A 26,473-nucleotide genomic window follows, 5' to 3' on the forward strand; every position below is an offset into this window, starting at 1 on the left:
ACTAATTACCCATGATAAATGCACAGCACAGAGTACAATACATTTAGAAAACTGATGCATGACTCCTATATCCCAGCCCCTGAAATATTATACTACTGTGTGATAATTATAACTACACACTACCAAAAGACAGGAGACATGGAATCTTAACATTCATGCAAATGTCTTCTTTCATCTTTCTTCTTCCAGACAAGTCATGTAACAGTCATCTAGACCAGGGGTTACCAGCACTTAGCCCAGTACAGAGTGATCTCAACCATCACTCTCTGTCACTTCAAAATCATGAAGCTTCTAGACCTGTAGCTCCTTCAACATCTGACTCCTCTGGAAGACAGATTTTGGTTGTAGGCTGATCCAGATAGCTAGTCTTAGTCTCGATGTGCACCTGCTGCACAAATACTCTTCTGTCTGGAAAGACCTGAATGACTGTTCTCACAATCCACAAGTTTCCAGGTGCTTTTTCATCAACTATAAGCACAATAACTCTTGGGAGGAAATTGTGTTTTATACCTGACCATTTTTGACATTCCTGTAGCTGTGATAAATAGGCTTTGACCCACTATTTCCAAAACAAGTTTGAGAAGGTTGAGAACCTGGAAGTTTTTACTCTTGATGTACTTCAGCATAGAAGTACAATCAGTCCAAAAAACTGAGCCCTGAAGCATATGCTACTCCTTCCTCCACAATGTGAACATATAGCTTGCCATCACAGCAGTGAGGAGCTCCATATGAGGAACAGAAACTGACTTCAACATAGTTCCTCTGGATTTTCCCATGACAAAACCACTGTGCACATGAGAACACATGTCGAATGATAATAGGTAGGTCACTGCTCTGTAGCCATCTTTACTTGTGTCTATAAAATGGTGTAACAGTACAGTGGCAACTTTTCCGAAAGCCAAGGGTCTTAAACATCTAGCAATCTTGAAGTCTTCCAATTGGCAGAGTTCTTCCTGCCTGTTTGTCCACTCACAAGGAAGTGATGTTGGTATAACACCATCCCAGCCAAGTCCTTTCTTACACAGATCTTGTAGAATCTCCTTTGCAGATACCACCACCAGCCTCAAGACTGCCAAAGGAACATAGATGGAACTAACTGTGGAGAGGATTCCCCTCCTGGTAAGTTGTCTACCCTGGATTGTGGTCTTAAATATGTAAGTACCAGACTGAATACACTATTGCACACCCAGTACTCTCTTCACCAAAGGAATATCTTGATCCAAATCCTTCATGCCTTTCACTCTTTGCTCTTCTGGTATCACAAGCACAACACTATGTCTGTTGCTTATCCACTTTGAGTCGAAAACCACCTTGAGCACAAATGGATACAAAGTCATGAGAGACACTGCCTCGTCTTCAGAGGAACTGACACAATACAGAAGCAATATAAAACCTTATCCACTGTCTGGTGGCTGAAGTGTCCTTCATTGTCTTCTATGCATTTCTTAAGAGCGAAATCAGCACAATTCAGTGATGAAGTTGCTCCAAAGAGATGTACCACCATTCTTGGCTGAAGCCATCATCCGTCCACCCGAGAAACCTCAGTAGATCTGCATCTTCTGTTGGTACTTTAACCTGATGAAATATTGTTTCAATATCCACCATAACCACTGCTGGCTCTTGTAAAAGTTGAGCATTAAGTGATAGTCCCTGAAAGTTTCCCTTTTCTGGAGTGATAAACAACATGAAGTGAAATATACTAGACTTTCCCCATCACGCTGTTCCAGATCTTCATCTGGCACTCTTTGGGCATAACCTTTGGAGATGACATCCTTCAGGAAAGCTGTGAAGTCAGTGTGAAATGACAAATTCTTCTTAAACCTCTTCCTTAGATTCAGAGCATGCTTGCTGTTCAGCAATCTTCCTATTATTAGGCAGGTTAACATCCTCATTTCTCAAAGGTGAACTAATCTGGTGGTGACCATCCAACAGTTTTGCAGAATCTGTCACCAGCTTCATGAACTTGTAACCTTCTCTTGAGGAACCAGATTGTTCATCCTGACTGCATTCAGGGAAGTCTGCCTTGAACTACTGCCGCCAAAGGTCAACCAAGTTGAAAACTGAAATCCTGTTAACTGTCAGCAATGGCTGGGCACAGTCTCTTCCATCATCATGGTCTCCTTTTAATGGTCCATTGAGAGTCCAACCCAACACTTTTCTGACTGCAAAGGGTCCATCATTGATACTACAAATCACTTGTAACAGCTAACTCATTTGTCCCTAGGAGCAGCACGACTTCTGAATCACCCTCTGGCAAATGGACATATTTCAGGTCAGACCAGGAATATTCCCTTTGTGGAGAGGCATACTTTCCCATGTATAGATCTAGGCAGTTCACCTTAGTTGTTACTATCTAAGCAAGGCACTTAAAATCCTGAAATATGTGGCTACTCAGAACTTTCTCTTGACCCATGGTACGTAGAGAAGGCATGTTCTTTTTTCTGTTAGGTTGAGCTTGTTTATGAGGCTCACTGTGCAGATCATTGCTGTACTCTAGGAAAGCATACAATGGTGCTAGAAAGTTTGTGAACCCTACAGTATTTTCTTGATTTCTGCATAACTATGACCTAAAATGTGATCAGATCTTCACGTTTAAGTCCTAAAACTAGATAAAGAGAACCTAATTAAATAAATAATACAAAAAATGCTTGCTCATTTATTTATTGAGGAAAAATGAACCAATATTACAGGTATTTGTTGGAAAAAGTATGTGTACTGTCAGTAACTGGTATGACCCCCTTGTATGGCAATAACTTCAACCAAACATTTCTGGTAACTGTTGATCAGTCCTGCACATTGGCTCAGAGGAACTTTGGGCCATTCCTCCTTATAAAATTGCTTCGATTCTGAGATGTTGGTGGGCTTCCTTGCATGAACTGCTTGCTTCGGGTCCTTCCACAACATTTCTACAGGATTAAGGTCAGGACTGTGACTAGGCCATTCCAAATCACAAATTTCCTTCTTTTTCTATGATGCTCCTTCCGCCATGCTTCACAGTTGGGATAAGGTTTTGGTGCTGGTGTGCAATTAACTTTTCCTCCAAACAGAGCAATGTGCACTTCTGCCAAAAAGTTCAACTTTTGTTTCATCTGTCCACGGAGCATTGCAGAACATCCAGGTGGTCTTTTGCAAACTTGAGTGCAGCAATGATTTTCTGGAGAGCAGTGGTTTCCTTCCATGAACACCATTCTTGTTCAGTGTTTCTCTTATACACATGAACAGAGACCTTAGCAAGTTCTGGAGGTTTCTGCAGGTCTTTTGCTGTTTCCCTTGGGTTCTTTTTCCACTTCCTTCAGTATTGCACGTTGTGCTCTTGCTGTGATCTTTGCAGGATGGCCACTCTTAGAGACACAAGCCACAGTTTTGAGCTTCCTCTTTTGTAGAGAATTTCTCGTACTATGGATCGATAAACACTCAGAAATGCTTTTACTTCTCACAGAGGCCATGGTAGTGGCAAAGCTGTTTTCTTTAGCCTTAGAACAAATTTTTGACTTAGTTTCATTCACACCTTTGATTATTGCAGGTGATGTAGTATCCTGTAGATTTCCATACACAGGGTGTGTAGAAATCCTTACTTGTTTTTCTATAAACTCAACAACATTGGCAAAAGTAGCCTCAAAGTTAAGCTCATCTGGTAGTTCACAGGCTACCCTTCTTAAGCAAATGAGGCAACTTCTTCACAACAGTCAACATATTGTCAGGCACGTCCAGCTCTTGCATGTACTGAATTTCTCTCATTGCATTACAATGGCCTCTTAAAAAAATTACCCTAATCTTGAAGATTTTATAGGTGGCCATGAAAGAGCCTTTCACATGTAGGCTGATGCAATTTTCTGTACATTATCAAAATGATCTTGAAGTAAGGCCTTGGCCTTTAGTTACCCTTCCTCTGGGTTAACATGCTGGCAACTTCTATCAAGCTCCCAAAAGCAACCTCCAGTGTACTGTTCAAGGAAATAGAGGCGGTCGCTATAATTGTCCGTCTTGCCTTGAACACTGATCTTAAAAGCCCTCGTGAATGCATTGATATTGCAATGGGCCACCATCAAAGATTTGAATCTCTCTTTTAGGCAAAGACGCAATGTGTTATTGTTGTACCAATAAGGTTGTGATTTCATTTTGTGTCCTGATGGCCTCCTCAGTACTATTCAGACCTCTATCATCGAAAACACGAGGGTTTCCATATTGCAAGTGTTACGTACCCGTGGGTATCTTGTACTTGTCACGTGACAGTGGTGTTGAAGCTATACTGGACTTAAGGTAAAGGTCTTGTGATGGTGGAGTGATGTCATTTTCCCGCCAGTAGAGGTCATGTGACAGGTTTTTTTTACAGGGTATAAAAGGAGGACCCCTCCATGTGAGGAGGGGCAGTTCGTGGCTCGATTTGCCAGTTTGACTCCATGCCACTGCGTGGTCCAATTTTATGACGCAGTTTAGTTGAAAGATGGAGTTTTATTTAATGCCTAAAGTTTAAAAGGTCATTGCCGGCAGTTGCTTTATAATACTGCCAGTTAAAAATCAGTGGAAAGTGAAGATCGGAGTTTGGGAGCTAAAAGATTGAGGAAAGTCAATTTCGACGGTGAAACAGGTTCGACCTTGTTTGATCCTCATTTGGAAGGAATTCGTTGGCTGTCCCTGTGTTAATCCCTGTGAAATATAGCAGAAAGGGTTGGGTACAGTGTTGTAAAGGAAAGGTCAGTGCCTTTAAGCCGTTTCATTTTCATCTTTGTAAATTCTCCGTGGGAAAAGTATAGTTCGACTGGGAACCGCAACAACACAACGTGAAAGAGAATTTAAATCGTCTAAAAAGTCTCTCCTTTAATGGACTGTAAGCATTTTTAACTTTTGCAGTACTACTTTGAAGAACTGTTTTTGCAACATCGCCTTAAGAACTGTTTAAGCTTTATTGCTTTAAGAACTGTTTAAGCTGCCACACAGCAGCTGATTTCCGGTTACGTTAGTGATTTGTTTACTTTTGGGAGTTTGTTTTTCAGTGTTTAATAAATGTTTTATTTGTTACAAAAACCACTGCCTCACTTATATATTTATCGTTGCTGAGTCCGTAACACAAGTTAATGTCCCCAAAAACACCTTGAGTTGTTGGATATGACATTGGTTCAGAGTGCCTCATTAGTGCAGGCTGAGAGTGAACACCCTGAGCTACCTCTTGGGGTCATAACTCTTGTTTCATAGATACTTGAGGAACAAGTGTATCCACATTGACATTACAACTGTTGTTTTTTTCTGTGCCTTAATAACATAGGAAGTCACACCACAGAACTGTCCTGTTGGAGCACTTTTAGCACCCATCATACTTGAGGCCTTTAGCTTTGTCAATCTGCACTGCAATTTCTTCCTGCAACTTAAACTGCTCCATCCTTCACCATAACTATTCTTTCCAAAGCTGTTCTTTGCTTCTCTGAAGCTGTTCTTCCATCTGCTCCTTTTACTCTTCCAACTCATGTTCGTTCTTCAGCATTTGTTGGAAAAGTAGTGAGATAGTGTACATGGGTTCAATATTCATTCAGAAATCTGATGGCAGAGGGGAAGAAGCTGTTCTTAAATCATTGACTGTGTGCCTTCAAGCTTCTATACCTCCTCCCTGATGGTAGCAATGAGAAGGGGGCACGTCCTGGGTGATAAGGGTCTGGAGTGATGGATGCCACCTTTTTGAGGCATCACTCCTTGCAGGTGTCTTGGATGCTGGGGAGCCTCATGCCAATGATGGAATTGAATGAGTTTACAACTTTCTGCAGCTTATATTGATCGAATGCAGTATCTGCCCCCCCATTACAGACTGTGATGCAGACAGCTAGAATGCTCTCCAGAGTACATCAGTAGAAATTTGCCAGTGTCTTTAGTGACATAACAAACTTCCTGAAACTCCTAATGAAATATAGCCGCTGTCGTGAAATTGCAAGATCTGATGCAAGGAAACGCAGTCTGGTGCCTTAACAGTTCTACAACAAGAGATCCCTTCAAAGGTAGCCATGCTGCCTTTAAAGAGGCCTTTAAAATCCTCGCAAGGCAGAAGGTCTTGATGGAGTACCTGGTAAGGATCTGAAAACCTGTGCCAACCAACTAGTGGGAGTATTCAAGGACATTGTCAACCTCTCACTCCAGTGGGCAGAAGTTCCCATTTGCTTCAAAAAGGCAACAGTTATATCAGTGCCTAAGAAGAATAATGTGGACTGCCTTAATGACTATCACCCAGTAGCACTCACATTGACAGTGACAAAATGCTTTGAGAGGTTGGTCATGACTGGACTGAAACCCTGCCTCAGCAAGGATCTGGCTCCATTGCAATTTGCCTATTGCCACAATAGGTCAATGGCAGACGCAATCTGCATGGCTCTCCACACGGCTTTGACCACCTGGACAGCACAAACAGGATGTCAGGATGCTGTTTGTCGCCTATAGCTCAGCATTTAATACCACCATTTCCACATTCCTGATTGAGAAGTTGCAGAACCTGGGCCTCTGTACCTCCCTCTGCAATTGGATCCTCAGCTTCCTAACCAGAAGACCACAGTCTGTGCGGATTGGTGATAACATATACTCCTCACTGACAATCAACATCGGTGCACCTCAGGGGTGTGTGCTTAGCCCAGGGGTCATCAACCTTTTTGGCACTGCGGACTGGTTTAATATTAACAATATTCTTGCAGACCAGCTGATGGGGGGGGGAGGGGGTGTTGATCACGACTGGAATATAGGTGATAAGTCAACCATAAGTCACTTACAAGTGGCTAATACACTCAATTTTGTTTCTAAAAGGGTTTATCTAACAAATTTAATGTTAAACATTCAGTGCATATTTTCCTTTAGTGATAAGTCAATTATAACTCAGTTATAAGTCAATAGCATCATAACATTTTAAATAACGTTTGGATATTAAATACACAGCACATATTTTCCTCGTATGAACATATAAAATCATTGCAACACACCAGTGAGAGGACAAGGTAAGGGCCACGGTGGTCACAGTTCGGAGAGAGAGAGAGAGAGCGACCGACCAAACGAGGATTGCGACAGGGCGCACGCCTGTCCCTCTTTTAGGTAGGTAGGATCTATTGGCTGAGGGATGACTTTCAGTAGATCGCAGCGAGGTAGCTGCTCTGCTACTCATGAAACCCTGAGCCCGAATTAGGTCGTCTGCAAATATTTTAGCATCGGGTTCCCCACGAACATTCGGTGTGCTAAACAGGCTGAGAGACAGCACCAACCTGTCGGCCAGTGGCAATGGCACTACTCGCTGGCCGGTTACCCGAGGCCAACCAGTGATTCCTGAGGGTGTCACTGCGTTTAGGCAACTGATGACCTTGCATGGGAAATAATTTTGCATGTGTAATGACATTGCGTACGTTCAAGTTCAACAGAGGGTGTGACAGGGAATGAGGAAAGGTGCAGCTGACTCATATCATTTCATATCGACAAATCATATCGTTTCCTTGTGGCCCGGTGGTTGGGGATCACTGGCTTAGCCCACTGCTCTACTCTCTATATACACGACTGTGTGGCTAGGCATAGCTCAAACACAATTTACAATTTGCTGACGATACAATCATTGTTGGTAGGTGGTGACGAGAGGGTGTATGGGAACGAGATATGCCAGCTAGTGGAGTGGTGTAGCAGCAAAAACCTTGCACTCAATGTCAGTAAGACGAAAGAACTGATTGTGGACTTCAGGAAGGGTAAGACGAAGGAACATACACCAATCCTCATAGAGGAATCAGAAGTGGAGAGAGCAAGCAGTTTCAAGTTCCTGGGTGTCAAGATCTCTGAGGGTCTAACCTGGTCTCAACATATCAAAGTAGTCATAAAGAAGGCAAGACAGCGGCTATACTTCATTAGGAGTTTGAAGAGATTTGGTATGTCAACAAATACACTCAAAAACTTTTATAGTTGTACCGTATACTATCCTACAAAGTACCCAGGTCATCTTCAGAGAGTGGTGTCTCAGGAAGGCAGCATCCATTATTAAGGACCTCCAGAACCTACGGCATGCCCTTTTCTCACTGTTACCGTCAGATAGGAGGTACAGAACCTGAAGGCACACACTCAGCAATTCAGGAACAGCTATATAAGACCCTGGTCAGACCCCATTTTGACTACTGTGCTCAGTTCTGGTCGCCTCACTACAGGAAGGATGTGGAAACCATAGAAAGGGTGCAGAGGAGATTTACAAGGATGTTGCCTGGATTGGGGAGCATGCCTTATGATACTGTAATAGGTTGAGTGAACTCAGTCCTTTTTCCTTGGAGCGACGGACGATAAGAACCGACCTGATAGAGGTGTATAAGATAATGAGAGGCATTGATCGTTTGGATAGTCAGAGACTTTGTCCCAGTGCTGAAATGGCTAGCACAAGAGGGCACAGTTTTAAGGTGCTTGGAAGTAGGTACAGAGGAGTCAGGGGTAAGATTTTTTTACGCAGAGTGGTGAGTGCGTGGAATGAGCTGCCAGTGACAGTGGTGGAGGCAGAAATGATAAGATCTTTTAAGAGACTCCTGGATGGATATGTGGAGCTTAGGAAAATAGAGGGCGATGGGTAACCCAAGGTAATTTCTCTGGTAAGGACATGTTCAGCAGTTTTGTGGGCTGAAGGGCCTGTATTTTGCTGTAGGTTTTCTATGTTTCTCCTGCTCTGCCGTCCAATTCCCAAACGGACATTGAAGCTTTGAACACCAACTCACTTTTTTTTAAATACAGTGTTGACGAAGGGTCTTGGCCCGAAACGTTGACAGGGCTTCTCCTTATAGATGCTGTCTGGCCTGCTGTGTTCCACCAGCATTTTGTGTGTGTTGTTTTTTTAAAAATATACATTTTTGTTTTTGCACGTTTAAAAAAATCTATTCAATATACGTAATTGATTTACTTGTTTATTATTAGTATTATGTTTTATTTTATTTATTATTTTTCTCTCGCTACTGGATTATGTATTGTATTGAAGTGCTGCTGCTAAGTTAACAAATTTCACGTGACATTGCCGGTGACAATAAACCTGATTCTGATGCACAGAAAACAGTAGCACTTACCCTTTCAATAATTGAAGAAGGAGACAAATTGAACAAAGTTGCAACGCTGGGTACAGAACCGAGTTTAATGAGCTGAGTAGCCTTCTGTTGTCCCTACGGGAGGCCTTTGTAAAGCTGACCCGGCCATGGGGGTCTGAACGCTATGTGCCGGAAACCCTGGCCCTCAGTGGGAGTACTGACACTTGCAGAGCAGAAGAGGACTCGGGTGAGAAGGCTGACAAGTGCAAAGCCACTTCCTCATCGGAAACGAGGAACTCGGCGAACCCTTGGCCGCGCAGATCGGCGCCTCTCGGAGTCGCCAGACCCGGGGGTGGCGGGTGACGGTGCAACCTCTCGGAACTCCATCCCCCAGCGCAGGAAGACGAATTACCCCCCCCCCCCGGTGGCAAATCGTGGTACAATCCCCCACGTGATTTGCGCAGCGGCCCCGGGTTGTTGTCCGCGTCTCCTAGCGACCGAGAACATGGCGGAAGAGGCGAGGTACTTCGGTTTGGGGATCTGACTCCCCGTCCACATCGGAGGGCAGTGGGTCACTCTCCGGTTTCTGGATGGGTACAACTTCACCAACACCCCGGACCCGTTCCTGAAGTTGTTCGATTGATTATGCAGGGAAATCATAGCCCCTTGAGAAGAAAGTAATCGGCTGCCGTCCTGATGAGAGATTTTAACGAAGGAAACATGTCCAAACTCTCCAGTAATACAATTAGTTCAGAGGTATTCCACCCGTGGTCCTGCATGTGCCACTTTTTTCGTACCTCGAGTTAATTAAAAATTGCATAAAGCGTAAAGCAGCCCAGCTGACTGGCATTTTAACCACCACCCTGGAGCTTCTGTCCTTTCACCATCCAAGGCACTACAAATTGCACCATGGTAACTAACAAAGATTTCTTAAAAACATTTTCCAAACTTGGACCATCAGAGCAGGAGGCACCTGGGAAATCTACCTGCAACGATAATTATCAGATATGTTTGCATTTTCAAATAATAACATTGTCAGTTAATGAAAGGATTACTTGAGGTGTATCACAGAACGTAGAAAGCCTACAGCACAATACAGGCCCTTCGGCCCACAAAGCTGTGCCGAACATGTCCTTACTTTAGAAATTACCTCGGGTTACCCATAGCCCTCTATTTTTCTAAGCTTCATGTACCTATCCGGGTGTCTCTTAAAAGGCCTTATCATATCTGCCTCCACCACAGTTGCCGGGAGCCCATTCCACACACTCACCACTGTGTAAAATACTTACCCCTGACATCTCTGCACCTACCTGTTTCAAAAGGACAGCAATCATACCAGTGCCCAAGAAGAGCAGAATGAGCTACCTTAATGACATTTGTCCAGTAGCACTCATCTACAGTGATAAATTGCTCTGAGAGGCTGGTTATGGCTAGAATAAGTCATATTAGCAAGGACCTGGACTCTCTGCAATTTACCTATCACCAGAATAGGTCTACAGCAGATGCGATTTAATTGGCTCTTTATGCGGCCTTAGGTCATCTGGACAATATTAATGCTTACATCAGACTGCTGTTTATTTACTATGGTTCAGTGCTTAATACAATCATTCCTACTGGTCTATTTAAAAAGTTGCAAAACCTGGGCCTCTTTATCTCCATATGCAACTGGATCCTCAACTTCCTCTCCGAAAGACCACAGACTGTGCAGATCGAAAATAACATCTCCGCCTTGCTAAAATCAACACCAGCATACCTCTAGGATGTGTGCTTCACTCAGTGTCTCTGCACTCATGACAGTGTGAGCACAGCTCAGATGCTATATATAAATTTGCTGATGACACAACTATTGTTGGCAGTATTTCAAGATGATGACAAGAAGGTATACAGGAGCAAGATAGAGTGGTGTTACAGCAACAACCTTGCACTCAACGTCTTCAAGGAGTGATGCCTCAAAAAGGCAGCATCCATCATTAATGATCTCCATCGCACAGGACATGCCCTCTTCTCAGTGCTGCTATCGGGGAGGAGGAACAGGAGCCTAAACACTTCTTACTGTAATTCAGTTTTTATTAATATATGTTGCAATATATCGCTGCTGCATAACAAAAAATTTCATGACTTTTACCATTGATATTAAACCAGATTCTGAAGATTTAGGCTAGTTGGCCCATTGAGTCAGCTCTGCCATTCAATCATGGCTGATTTATTTTCCCATTTTCCTGCCTTCTTCCCATAACCTTTGACACCCTTAATAATCAAGAACCTATTAACCTCCACTTTGAATATGCACAATATCTTGGCCTCTAAATTTGTCTGTGGCAATGAATTCCAGAGATTCACCAACTTCTGGCTAAAGAAATTGAATTGAATTAACTATTTCTTTCATCCGTCACATACATGAGGAGTAAAAATCTTTATGTTACGTTTCCATCTAAATGTGCATGTGCAATCATAGTAATTTATAATAAATAGAACAGTCAATGTAATAGAGAGTACACTCAAATCAATATGAGTTCATCAGTCTGATGGCCTCATGGAAGAAGCTGTCCTGGAGACTGATGGTCCTGGCTTTTATGTTGCAGTACCGCTTCCTGGATGGTAGCACCTGGAATAGATTGTGATTGCGATGGCTTGGGTCCCCAGTGATCCTACATGCCCTTTTTACACACCTGTCCTTGTAAATGTCCTGAATCATGGGAAGTTCACAACCACCGATTGTCCGCGCCACTCTCTGTAGAGTCCTGTGATTGAGGGGGGTACAGTTCCCATACCAGGCAGTGATGCAGCCAGTCAGGATATTCTCAATTATGCCCCTGTAGAAAGTTCTTCTGATTTGGGGGTCCATACCAAATTTCCTCAACCGTCTGAGGTGAAAGAGGCATTGTTGTGCCTTTTTCACCACACAGCTGGTGTGTACAGATCACGTGAGGTCCTTAGTGATGTGGATGCTGAGGAACTTGAAGTTGTTTACCCTTTCAACCCCAGATCCATTGATGTCAATAGGGATTAGCCCGACTCCATTCCTCCTGTAATCCACAACCAGCTCCTTTGTTTTTGTGACAGTGAGGAAAGGTTGTTTGTTTTCTTGACACCACTGTGTCAGAGATGATTTCTTCCTGTAGGCCACCTCATTATTGTTTGAGATAAGGCCAATCAATGTTGTGTCATTGGCAAATTTAATTAGCAGATTAGAGTTGTGGGTGGTGACACAGTTATGGGTGTACAGGGAGTAAAGGAGGGGACAGAACACAGCCCTGAGGGGCTCCTGTGTTGAGGGTCAGAGGGGCAGAGGTGAGGGAACCCACTCTTACCACCTGCTGGTGATCTGACAAGAAGACAGGATCCAGTTGCACAAGGCAGGGTCAAGGCTGAGGTCTCTGAGCTTCCTGTCGAGCCTGGATGAAATTGCGGTGTTGAATGTTGATCTGTAGTCCAAGAACAGCATTCTCACATAAGCACCCTTCTCCAGATGTGAAAGGATGGTATGTAGAGCAGTGGCTATTGCGTCATGTGTCGATCAGTTGTGTCGGTAGGCGAATTGTAGGGGGTCCAATTTGGGTGGTAGCAAGCTGCAGTTGTAATCCTTGACCAGCCTCTCAAAGCATTTGCTTATTATAAGGAGTGTGCAACAGGACACCAGTCGTTCAGGCATGTTACCTTGGTCTTTTTTGGTACAAGGACAGTGGTGGAAGCAGGAGAATATTCCAGATGCTGTCTAACTAGAGCTTTAAAAAGCTTGAATATGACTTCCTGATTTTTGAACTCAGTGCCTCAATAAAAGCAATCGTACCATATCCTTTCATAATTACCCTATCAACCTGTGTAGCCACTTTCATTGAGCTATGAACTTGGACCCCAAGATCCCTCTGGTCATCAACAGCATTAAGGGTCTTGCCTTTAATAGTGCACTATCTCTATACATTTGACCTACCAAGGTGCAACATTTCACATTTGATTGGATTAAACTCCATCTGCCATTTTCCAACTCATATCTGCAACTGATCTATATCTGCTGTATTCTTTGCCAGTCATTTACACTTTTCACAAAACCCCCGATCTTAATATCATTTGCAAAGTTACTAACCCACCCATCTACATTTTCATCCAGATCATTTATATCTATCACAAACAGCAGAGGTCCCAGTCCAGATTCTTGTGGAACACCACCAATGACAGACCCCCAGCTAAAATAAATCTCTTCAACCATCACCCTCTGTTTTCTATGGGCAAGCCAGTTCTGAATCCAAATGGCCAATTCACCATGGATGCCATGCATCTTAGTCTTCTGGATGAACCTCTCATGAGGTATCTTGTCAAATGCCTTATGAGAATCTGTGTAGACAACATCTACAGCTCCACTTTCAACAATCACTCTCATCACCTCATCAAAAAACTCAAATAAGTTCTGAAGACATGAATTGCCCCACTCAAAGCCATGCTGGCTCTCTCTAATTTGTGAAGGGTTTGAAAAGCTTATAAATCCTATCCCTAAGAATTCTCTCCAGTAACTCCGCTACCACTGAAGTGAGACTCACTGGTCTATAATTTCTAGGATTATCTCTTCTTCCCTTCTTGAATAATGGAGCAAAATTAGCTATTGGCCAGTCCTCTAAGACTTGCCTGTGGCTAGAGAGGACACAAAAATATTGGTCAAGGCCCCAGAAATCTCTTCACTTGTCTCTCTCAATAACATAGGGTATCTTCCATCAGGCCCTGGGGATGAATCCACCTTTATGCTCTTTAGGAGATCCAACACTATCCCCTCCTTTATTTTGAAATGCCGCAGTACTTCTAGAAAGTATTAATACTCTCAGCACTAATCTCCCTATCCACCACCTTCTTCTCTTTGGTAAATATTGATGTAAAGTACTCATTAAAGACCTCACCCACATCCATTGCATCATTATCCTTAAGCAGTCCCACCCTCTCCATAGTTATCCTCTTGCTCTGGATATATGTACAGAATTCCCTGAGCTTTTCTTCAATCCCAATTGCCAAGGACTTTTCATAGACCCTACTGGTTTTCCGAATTCCTTTCGTGAATTCTTTTCTGGCTTCCTTATAATTCTGTTTGATTCTAGCTTCCTAAGCTTTACCTTTTTCTTCTTAACTGAATTCATCACCTCCCTTGATATCCAAGGTCCCCTTACCTTGGCATCCTTGTTCTTCTTTCTGACTGGAACATACCCATCCTGTACTCTGTACAGTTGGTCTCTAAATACCTGCACGTCTGATGTGGACTTGTCCCGCTTGGTGGCACAATACTATCAGCGCCGGACTCCGGAGTAAAGGTTCCCGAGTTCGAATCCAAGTCAGGTTGAGCTAGCAACTTGGCCTCATAAAAACAAGAATGGCTTGCTACGGAAACACCGTCATAATGGTGCCCTGATAACTCATCTGCCAAGTTAAGTGCTATTCTTCTTCCTCTTCCAGTGTGGACTTGCCCCGAAACAGTTATTTACAAGTAACTTTTCCTAGATACTGACTAATACTCCCATAATTTGCCCGGCTCCAGTTTAATACTCTCCCAAAAGGTCCATGCTTATCCTTATCTATAGCTATCTTAAAACTTGAGGTTGTGGTTAGCATTCCCTGACTGCTCACCGGTTGGTCACTTGCCCAGGCTCATTACCCAACACCAGAACCAGTACAGTTCCTCCCTTTGCTGGACAATCTATATTTTGATTTAAGAAACACTCCTGGATTCACCTAATAATTTGATGAGGTATTGGACAGTTCCAAAATGTTCTGAAGCTGGTAACATAGATTTCTATTCTGCCTTTTAGTTCAAATCAAATTCAAGTTTAAAAAAGGATCTAGTGCTTAATTCAACCACTTCTATACAGCCAAACAAACAGCATTCTTCTGGGGCCAAGGTACAAAGCACAATACCAACAGTCACATACAGTAGTTACTATAGCAGAAAAATATACAGTTAAAAAAATAAATAGCCCTAGTCCCTGAGCAGCGTGGCCTGAATGATGGTACATTGGATGTTGTTTTGGAGCCATGTTTCTGCCAAGAACAAGCATGTAGCAGTTCCTCAGCACACACTACAGCAGCTACAGATAAATGTAATCCAGGAGAGAACACTGAAGAGCAGCACCAATAAGAGGTGACCCCTAACCCTTAATGGATTCCAATGTGCCCACTGTGCCTCAGCTTTCCCTACATTGCCTTTGGCATCTTCCCTGGGCAGCTGCAACAAGCAATGCCGTGGCATGAGTGCCTGGTTCGTGCATCAACCGAGTCTATTCATTGGCTGCCCTGCGAATAGTCTTGGCGATGAACTAGACTTGCAAGATTCTACATTTCCACTGTCCAACAAGGTCTTGCGATCACAGGAAAAAACATCTAAAGCAGTCATTTGCACTGTTTGTTGGACAACGCACCACCTTTAATGCCTTCTTCCCCAGGTGGCTGTAGTGGGCGATGACACAGTACACAAGTCTATCTCCACCACTCTACCACCATTCGCTAGTGCGGTAGACAAGCAGTAGTTTTTTAATATCCAGAAGTATCTTGCAATTGTAAGAAAGACATAAAGGATGACCAATTTAAGGCAGGGTTTAAACTGGTTTGGCAGGAGGAACCAGACAACCGGGTCAGAAAGTGGAAGGATGCAGAGGAAGATAACTACCGGTGCATTTAAAAGCAGACAGGAGCAAAGTAATAGACACAAATAAGAGGGACAGTTTGAAGTGTGTATTTTAATGCTAGAAGTATTCTGGGTAAATGTGATTAATTTAAAACATGGAACTATGATGTTGTGGACATTGCAGATACTTGGTTGAGAGAGGGACAGGAATGGGTGCTTAATGCCCTGGGTTTCAATGTTTTAGAGAAAGACAGAGAGGAAGATAAAAGAAGGGGTGTGAAGTACAACATCTCTTGAGTGAAACTGTGATCCATTATAAAGGTTCTAAAAGTAGCATAGTTCTAACTTTGGTAAAAGAAAAGATGAGGAGTAATTAAATTAGAACTACCTAAGACAATTATTTTATTTGCATAGTAATGTTCAGTAATGAGCTTGAGAAATTTCTTCCACTGATAATTAAGGAGCAGTGATACATTTCCAAGACCTGACATCATGGGACTTGAAGAGGAACTTGCAATTGTTAGTTTTCTCACAATTTACCACTGCACTTCTCATTTATACTCCCCAAACTGACTTCAATCACCAGATTAAAGAAAAGATGCTGCAACAATGTTTGCAAAGCAGCAATATAGTGCCTGCAGAAGACCTAACAAAATTTTTGATGGAAACTGGAGCACCCAGTGAAAACACTGAAGAGGAGATCAAAGGGAAATGCTTGAGAAAATCCAGATACAATTAAAATTCAATTAAAAGGAACTATCACTTGATGTGTTCGGGTTGCTTCCAGTAATTTGGTGACTGAATATAGAAGACGTCTACATTAGAATATGCTTGATTTAAAAAGGATTATCATACTTACTCCCATGATGAAATATTATAACCCGATCTGTGTGTTTCTAGAAGATTCTAGTTCTAGGTTGGCTTTGATGATCTGGGTTTATTATGTTAAATATGACTGTTGTTTGTTTTCCATAGATACCTACTTAGTTTCCTAACATTGGTATCAATGCAGAATGAGTTTTGTTAGTATTCATACTTGAAGAATGAAAGGAGAAATCTTAACAGCCCCATTTGATCTTCCCAGAGGTCAGCCCTCACTTTGGAGACTGAGGTACCCACTTCAAGCAGACTTCAGTTATATTGGTGGCCAAGAAGAACATGGTAACTTGCCTCGGCAATTGTTTTCCAGTAGCACTTACTGTGCATCCACTGCAATAAAGTGCTTTGAGAGGCTGGTGACAAAACACGTTAACTTGGATCTGCTTTAATTTAACTACCATCACAACAGGTCACAGCAGATGCCATTTCATTGGCTCTTCACTCAACCCTGGAACATCTGAAGAGTGAAGGTGCATACATCAAGATGCTCTTCATTGACACAGTTCAATATTCAATATTATCATCTCCTTCAAGCTAATCACCAAGCTCCAAGATCTAGGCCTCAATACCTCCTTGTGCAACTGAATCCTCAATTTCCTCACTTGCAGATCCCTGTCAGTTTAGAATGGCAACAACATCTCTTCCACAATCTCCATCAGCATAGGTGCACCACAAGGTTGTATGTTTAGCTCCCTGTTCTACTTGCTTTATACTTATGATTGTGAGGCTAAGCATAACTCCAATGCCATATTAAGTTTGCAGCGATATCACCGCCATTGGCCGAATCAGCATGTAGAAAGGAGATTGAAAATCTGGCTGACTAGTGCCTCGACAACAACTTCTCAACGTCAGCAAGACCAAGGAGCTGATGATTGATTACAGGGGGAGGAAGCTGGAGGTCTATGAGCAGTCTTCAGCAGGTAATCTAAGGAGGAGAGAGTCAACTATAAATTTCTCACCGTTTTCATTTCAGAGGATCTGTCCTGGGACCAGCACGTAAGTGCCATTGCAAAGAAAGCATAGTATGCCTCTGTTTGCAGAGATTCAGCAAGTCATCTAAAACTTTGAAAAACTCCTATAGATGTGTAGTGGAGAGAATACTGACTAGCTGCATCATAGCCTGGTATGGAGGCATAAATGCCCTTGAATGGAAAAACCCATGAAAAGTAGAGGATAAAGACCTCCACACTATTGAGCACGAGCCTGATGATTAATGGGTAATAATCATTCCTAAACCTGGAAGTGTGAGACCTGAGGTTCCTGGACTTTTGTTCCTGAGGTCAGCAGTGAGAGGAAAGCATGACCTGGGTGGTGGGAGTCCCTGACGATGGATGCTGCTTTCCCGTGACAACACTCCATGTAGATGTGCTCAATGGTGGGAAGGCCTTTACCAATGATGGACTGGGCCTGCACCATTCAAGGGCATTGTTGTTTCCATACCAGGCTATGATGCAGTGAGTCAATAAACTCTTCACCACACATCTGTAGAAGTTTGTCCAAGTTTTTGATGTCTAGCCGAATCTCTACAAAGATCTAAGAAAGTAGAGGCGCGCTGTGCTTTCTTTGTAATTGCACTTATGTACTTGGCCCAGGACAGGTGTTGTGAAATGATAACACCAAGGAACTTAAAGTTGCTGACCCTCTCTAACTCTGATCCCATGATAGGGGCTAGCACATGGATGTCTGCTTTTCTCCTCCTGAAGCCAATAATTAGCTCCCTGGTCTTGCTGACATTCAGTAAGAAGTTGTTGCTTTGGTACCACTCAGCCAGATTTTTAATCTCCTTCCTATGTGCTGATTCATCACCACCTTTGATTTGACCAATGGCAGTAGTGTCATCAGCAAACTTAAATATGACATTGGAGATGAGCTTAGCTAACAGTCATAAGTATAAAGTGAGTAGAGCAGGGGCTAAGCACTCAGCCTTGTGCTGCACCTGTGCTGATGGAGATTGTGGAGATGTTGTTGCCAATCCAAACTGACTGGGGTCTGCAAGTGGATCCAATTGCACAAGGAGGTATTGAGGACAAGATCTTGAAGCTTATTGATTAGTTTTGAGAGGATACTGTTTTGAGGCATTGAAGCCAAGCAATAGTCAATAAAAAGCATCCTGGTATATGCACCTTTGCAGTACAGATGTTCCAGGGTTGACTGAAAAGACAATTAAATGGTATCTGCTGTGACTGTTTGTGCCGGTAGGCAAATTGGTCTAGATCCAAGTCACTTCTCAAGCAGGAATTGATATGTTTCATCACCAGCCTCTCAAAACTCTTCATCACCATAGTAATTGAGGCAGGTTACCACATTCTTCTTAAACACCTGTATATTTGAAGCCTGCTTGGAGCAGGTGTGTATCTCAGATCTCCGAATACTGCAGACAGTTGATTAGTACAGATCTTTAGAACTTGGCCAGGTGCCCCATCTGGGCTGGATGCTTTCCATGTCTTCACCCTCTTGAAGGATGCTCTCATGTTAGCCTCAGAGACTAAAATTGCAGCATCATTGGGGGCTGTGGGAGTTCATGATGGTTCCTCCATGTTTTGACAGTCAAAGCAAGCATAGAAGGCTTTGACCTCATCTGGAAGCAAAGCCCTATTGACACGTGTCATTTGATTTCTATTGTGCTTTGTTATATTTATTGTGAATGCCTGCAAGAAAATGAATCTTAGGATTGTATATAGTGATGTATAGTGATATATAGTATCAATATGATGAATTGCAGGATTATATATAGTATATAGTGATATATTTACTTTGAACTATTTAAAGCAAGCATATTCCAATTTTAATTATGATTCAAAGAGAGAAGTAACCTTACCACACATCTAGGATATTGAAAATAGTCAAATTGTAGGCTTATGAGTTAATTCAGAACTAATACATTAACTGTAAAGTAATATGCATCTGTAAGATCCACAAAATAAACTTCTAACCTATATTAGTACTAATGCCGTTAATATATTTTGATAACACAATATTTTGAAATCCTAGAAATAAGGTATATAAAATTGTAACACTTTCACTAGCAGATATTACAACAAAAACAACATGCAAAATGGTGAGAAAAATATTGAAATCATATAAATTGATTTCATAAAACAAATAAGGTTGTGATATTCACTACAGATTAAGTTGGAATTTGGCAACTTGCCCAGAGGCAAGTTTGGTAGAAACGTGTCAGAACACCCTGTGTTTTAGTTAGACAAATCTATTACGATTTGTTATAAAATAATTTTTCAGGAACTATATTTATCTTGATTAGGAATTGTTCCTCCACTTGGTTTCAGTCTTATGAACCTTGACCATTTGTAATGATATTTCACCCATATTGATAGTCTTTAGTCCTCAGAAAAAAATCAGAGCATATCATTGTGAAAATCACTGCATTGTGATCAATATATTAATTAAATAAAATGCATTTGTAATGTTATACACAAGTCTTACTTTGCCTAAATGTTTTAAGAACAAGGGCAAATGTTTGAACACAATTAACACATTAGAGTTGTATACATGTAAAACTAATGGAAACAAACTGAGAAACCTGTATAGAAGTAGATTTGGCTGTATTTTCTGCTGAAATGTTCTATTGCTATGGTTACAGATTGATTTGGTTGCTAGGAAACAATGTTGAAGCTCACCCATTTTAAACTTTCTAAGGGAGCTATGCAGAATATTCATGCAAGTGAAAGGTTTAATTTTGAATCGTAGCTAATTTAAAGCTTTGAAAATATAATATAATAATGATATGCAGAAATATAAAATGATCCACTGAATTCCAAAAGACACAGAATATACTTGTTTCACAAATATTGTAGAAATGATACAACATGGGTTTATATGTAGAGTACTTTCAGGATTCCAAAAATTGCACTGAGTAGACGGCTGAATGATAGTTGGTTAGTTATAAAAAAAAATTGAACAGCACTTTGCCTAAATGTACAATAAATTAGAGCATGTTCTAACTAAGGTCTATTACTTAAGGTCATCATGTTTGTTTCCATCTCTTTCAGCCTCCTGTTACAAATCTCAAGATGCCTTCAGGATTGCTCTCAGTAGTAGAATCAATACTATTGTATTTCTTAGCCAAGCTCATTTGTGAAAGTGAAATACAGTATGTGTATGGCTCTCTCCTAACTTGCTTCAGGATGAATCACAACCAATTACTTCTACCCGTTTGCTCTGTTGCAGATAAATCCATCAAGGCATTTTCAAGGTTTGCCCAAAAAGAGCACAGTAACTGGTGAGACCTTCAGAGGACAACAGTGGCACATCTGTGTGTCCAACTATAAAAGAAAAATAAGTCAGATGATGGAAATAGGAAATAGAGCAGAAAAAGCCGTAAATATTCAGGAGCTCAGCCAGTATTTGTGAACAAAATAAATTAAGGTGCAAGTGAGAAGGCACTGACTAGTCGCTCCATCTGATACTAACTGACCATTTGGATCTTTCCAGCACCTTCTGTTTATATTTTGCAGTAGCATTCTTTATAATTATTATTACTCAACACACATTGTATTTAAACACTTAAATCAAGCCACTATTATTTTTGTCATCATATAAGATAATGGATGGTTCTCATCTATTGGTAGAAAGGCTTTTAAATATTTTAAATATATCTTCACATGGTCAATGACCATCAGATATGCAAAATATCTGGAAAAATTACAATATTTGAACATCTTGAAATATGACAGTTCCACTCACAATTCCTCAGACAATGAAGCAAAACCTGAAAGCTTTGGGTACCAAATAGCAAATTACATCTGTAGTCCCCCTGTGCAAAATATTATTTCCTGAGCTTGATCTGTGGTGCATTTCAGCGTGTAACTTAAAAACAGTACCGTATTTAATGAAGGAGTTCTTCATGGCACTGTCCTCAGCATTAAAAAACAATTGATCACATTATAAATCTGAACGTTAATTACCACTTTACAAGAAATTTAGTGACTTTCATGAGATGAGATTCAATACCATTCATAGATTTATAATTTGATTAGCTATTTTAATTTGATTTTCTTACACTCAAAGTTCTTTAATGATGATTGAGTGTAATTTTACTCTCCTTCAAAGCATTTTCTGCCATAGGACCTTCAGCTGTTCAAAATTGAAATGAAGAATATTGAAAATATCGAGTCTGTCATTATGTACATACATTGAATCTACATTTTTGTCAACACCACAACTTTGATTGTAACGAAAAACTAGAAAACTCTAAATGCTGTTTTTAATTTTCACACTGAAATGTGCCTCAAGCTCATGAAATAATTGTTCAGGTTTTATTAGTTTACTTAATTTAGATAGCTCTTGAGCAATGATAGTCTGTTACAAATCAATATAATTTATTGGAAAACATGTGGAGTTGAGTTCAATGAATACAGGACACATAATATGCAAAATGTGGCTCTTTCTGAAGCAGTTTCCAGAAAGCTAAGAAACACGAAGTCATTCTACTGAACGACGTAAAACTTCTCAGCATCAGAGCAGTTATGTTTTTCACTTTAACATAGAATATCTTAACAAAGTTTTAATTTGAATTCAGGTTATTAATAAGTAAATAACAAAGACTGCTCTGGGAACTCTAAGTGTTATGCATACATTAAGAAGTTCAAGATTCCTATCTTTTTGTATCCAAGGTACATCCAGCTGAGAGTAATCAAACTGCAATGGTAGTAAGAGACCTTCCAAAATTTGAGAATCAATAAATGGCAAGCATGGCTGTTGGGGTAAGCATGACTGAGGAGAAGACAGAAAAAGGGTCCTGTTAACAATGCTTTGAAAGAACAAATGCATTGTACTTACTATCTGTGATAGCAAGGGGGAAAAGCTGTAATGAAGACAATGCAATAAAGACATTAATGCTCAGTAGTGATAGTGATTGGCAAGTCTATAATTAGAAGGATAGATGACACCCTCCACATCCTTGAACAAGGTCAGAAGAGTGCTTTGCCAATGTTAGGGTAATGGATTTTTCAGGGCTGCTAGGGAGGAAGAGACAATTCAGTTAAAATGAGGCCAAAGGGCTTGTGTGCAAATGGGTTCCTTTCAAGGGACATTACACTGGTATTGGGACAGAAAGTTTTTACACTGATAGAGTGGACTCTATTGGATCAGCGTGGCACCAAGTGTTGATAGGGGTAGGGAGCTGAGAAAGGAGTATAAATAAGTAAACTGTTCACTTGATGCTCAGAATTGTTGCTTTGTTGCTACTTTTTGTTCTCAAAGCAGGAAAGACTGTAAGACCAGAATTAGGCCATTTGACCTATCATTTCTATTCCATCATATGGATTTATTATCCCTCTCAACCCCATTCTCCTGCTTTCTCCCCATTACCTTTGACACCCTTACTAATCAAGAACCTATCAACCTCCTCTTTAAATATATCCAGTGGCTTGGACTCCACAGCAGTCTATGGCAATGAATTCCACAGATTCTGGCTAAATAAATTCTTCCTGCATTCTAAAGGGACGTTCTGAAGCTTTGTATTCTGGTCCTAGACTCTGAAAAGGAGACAATGGAAAGTGCAGAACAGAAAGAGGACAATTTTATTACATTAAGTCATAGAATATGGATATGGTAGTAATTATCTGGGAATCTAATTTGTGATCATATTTCTGACTAATGCAGAGACTGAAGGTTTAAGCTTTCAAAAGCAATAGGATTATTCTGTATGTGCTTCTTTGCCAGCTCCAGTCAGGTCATCCACTTAAAAACAGAGAATATGCAATTCTCTTATAATATCTCAATTTGAATGATTCAAAGGATTCAAAGGTTCATTTATTATCAAAGTATATAACTCTGAGATTCTTCTTCTCCAGATAGCCACAAAAAACAATTTAAAAAAGAACAGCAACACGATCATCAACCCCCAAAACCCCTTCCCTTGCACAAAAATCAGTAAGATTATTTGCCCCCAAATACCCCTCCCCCACACAAAACACAAAATAATAATACAATAAGTACACTGACCCCTCCAAATCCCCTCCTCTGACATGAAACACAAAAAGAACACCAGCTTCCAAATACCCCTCTCCCTGCACAAACAAAAAAATGCAACAAGAACATTGACGCCAGACACCCCACCCCCACACACACCACAAGAACATCAACCCCAAAATCATCATCCTCTATCCAAAACAAAATGAGAAAGAATGGGTGAAAAAAACAGAATATAAAAAAACCTTTAAGACTGAAAATAGTTCATAGTCTGACACCATATCAATATTCAAAGTGCAGAAAACCTCAGTAAAATAGACATATCATAAATGGTATTAGCCGGCTGGTGGCTTAGTGGCATTAGCACCGGACTTTGGAGAGAAGGCTCCCAAGTTCAAATCTAGCCAGCCTCCTTGCACGCTTTCCATCTGTGCTGGGTTGAGCATCGAGCTAGCAACTCGGCCTTGTAAAAATAAGAAAGCCTGCTAAAAAAAAAACTCGTCACGATGGCGTCCCAATGACTCCACTCGGAGTTAAGGGCTTTCTTCTTCTTCTTTCTTCTATAAATGACATTGTATATTGTGATTGATTATTATTCATATGAAAAATGAATCTGAATACTCATATCATTGTCTTTTGCAGACAACTTGCATGTGATCAATTCAAAAATATAATTATTTCTCAGCACTATTAAATATTACTACATTATAGTTTAATTAAGTTGGTGTTAATACATTTATTTCTCCTTTGTTAGAATAAGGAAAAACAACATTAATTTCTAGTTTCATTGTGTTAGATGGTAAGATGAATTGTGAGGGGTTGCAGAGGCACTTCAGTGAGCCGAAACAAACTAAACCAAGGTGGGGAGACAGCAAATTGAATATAATATGGAAAATGTTTGGTAGAATAAATAGAATGCAGTATAAAATGAAATGGTTAAAGATGAAAATAAGTTGGCATTTAGAAAGTTATGGTTGTCTTGCAAACAAGCTACTAAAATTTAATGTTGAAGGGAAACAAGCAGTTAGGAAAGCAGATAATATGCTGGCCTGTACTACAGTGGATCTCTAATAGTCCAGATGAAGGATTTTGAACTAAAATGTCAACAAATCCTTACCCCTCAACAGATGCTGCTCAACCAGCTGAGTTTTTTCCGGTTCTTTGTTATGTAAGTAAAGATGTCTTGCTGAAATGACATCGGAGCTGGTGAGGTTGCCCATGGATATTGCATACAACTCTGGTCTCCCTACCCAAGCAAGGATATTCTTATGATAGAGGGAGCTCTAAAAAGGTAGATACAGGGACAATATTTTCCTTGGCTGGGATAGCTGTAATCAGGGGCCATGGTCTCAAAGTTAGGGAACTAACTATTCCGAACAGAGTGGGAAAACACTGCATTGCCCAGAAGTGCCCTTACCTAATAAAACACTCTGTTTCAATTAGGGTTTAAGATGAGCATTTCTCCAGTTTTCTGGATTCACCCACATATTTAATGCAACTTGGAAGATTAGACCAACACAATTTTCATCTTCCCCTACAAACCTAAAACACATCTTAGCTGGAATTGGTGAGTTACCTGGTTTAAATTCTGATAGCTTTTCCCTAATGGTTCGATGTTCTCAAGGATATGCAGTTTTAGTGTGACTGTAGACTTACCTTCTTTGTTCACTATCCTGAAGATCCAAACAGGTAACAGAAACTCACCTGTTCAATGCTCCAAAAGCTAGTACATGCATCAGAAGAAAGGGTGAATAACTCCTCTGTCCACCCGCATGGCTGGGGTTACTAATGCATGACGGATTATGAACATCACACGTCTCCTAAATTACTAGTAGTATCATCAGTTGAAAGCAAACTCTGATTACCACAAGTGTTTGGCTGATATGGGAGTGTTAAGTTACAAATGATGTGCTGACCTGGCAGCTGAGATTCTGAATGTGCATTTTTTATAGAACTGTGTACATAGTACTTATTAACTTAACCATGGTTATATACTTGTGCAACTCTATTTTGTAACCATCTACCTAGTTTTGCAATATGATTTGTAATAAAGTGGTTTCCTTGATGATGTGGCATGACAAGAGTATTTCATTCATGATCTTAAAAACAGTCTAATTAAAGTATTGTAAATTCAAAGTTTAAGTGAAATCTATGATTGAAATACTATATATATCACTGGATACTATTCTGAGATTCTTTTTTTTGCAGGTATTCATGATAGCACAAAGAAATATAATAGTCAATGAAAAACCACACACAAAAACTGACAAACAACCAATGTGCAAAGAAGACGAACTGTGCAAATACAAAAAATCCCCCACAAACAATAAATAAATAATTCTGACAACATGAATTGCAAAGTTCTTGAAAGTGAGTGTATAGATTGTGTAGTCAGTTCAGTTATCCACACTGGCTCAGGAGCCTGATGGTTGGAGTTGGATAATTCTTCCTGAACCTGGTGGTGTGGAACCTTTGGCTCCTGTACCTCCTTCCTGATGGCAACAGCAAGAAGAGAGTATGTCCTTGATGACAGATGAATCCATTTTGAATAAAATTTGTTGATAGAGCATTCTATTAATATGAACAGTTACAAAATTCTCGAGGCCACTGAGCAATTTGACCATGATCAAAATAAAGAGCCAAATCAAAAGATTAAAGACAACACATTCAAGTTTACCACAAAGAGAGCAAGTTAACCTTCATTCTAATTAAATCTATCCTATGAGAGAAGGATTTCATTTGAATTGAAATATTAAACACAATCTCATTAAATGGAGATATCCATTATTCACATATGTTCCGGGTTGAATCAAGTGAATCAGTTTATTGTAACATGTACCAAGGTACAATAAAAAAAACCCACTTGTTTTCCATAGCATTCATGCAGATCATTTTGTGACAACGGTGCACTGAGGTGGCAGAACATAAAACAGTTCAGAGTGCAGAATAATGTGTTACACAATAACATGCAAGGTCACAACAGGGTAGGTAAGTCAAGAGTCCAATTTATTGTACCAAGAAACAAATAGTCTTTCAATAGTCAGGCAGCAACTGTCCTAGAGCCTGG

At 40.7% G+C, this 26,473-nt stretch overlaps 1 protein-coding gene across 1 annotated transcript in view; it reads right to left on the reverse strand.

Moving 5' to 3' along the window:
* Nucleotides 1–9,404, reverse strand: part of gaa (alpha glucosidase) — a 62,121-nt gene extending 52,717 nt beyond the window's left edge. Inside the window, exon 1 of the mRNA XM_059948512.1 lies at nucleotides 9,039–9,404. The gene's annotated coding sequence lies outside the window, so the exon portion shown is untranslated. The remainder of the gene's footprint in view (nucleotides 1–9,038) is intronic.
* Between the last annotated feature and the right edge of the window lie 17,069 nt (nucleotides 9,405–26,473).

Source organism: Hypanus sabinus, chromosome 23, assembly GCF_030144855.1.
Source record: "Hypanus sabinus isolate sHypSab1 chromosome 23, sHypSab1.hap1, whole genome shotgun sequence".
NCBI lineage: Eukaryota > Metazoa > Chordata > Chondrichthyes > Myliobatiformes > Dasyatidae > Hypanus > Hypanus sabinus.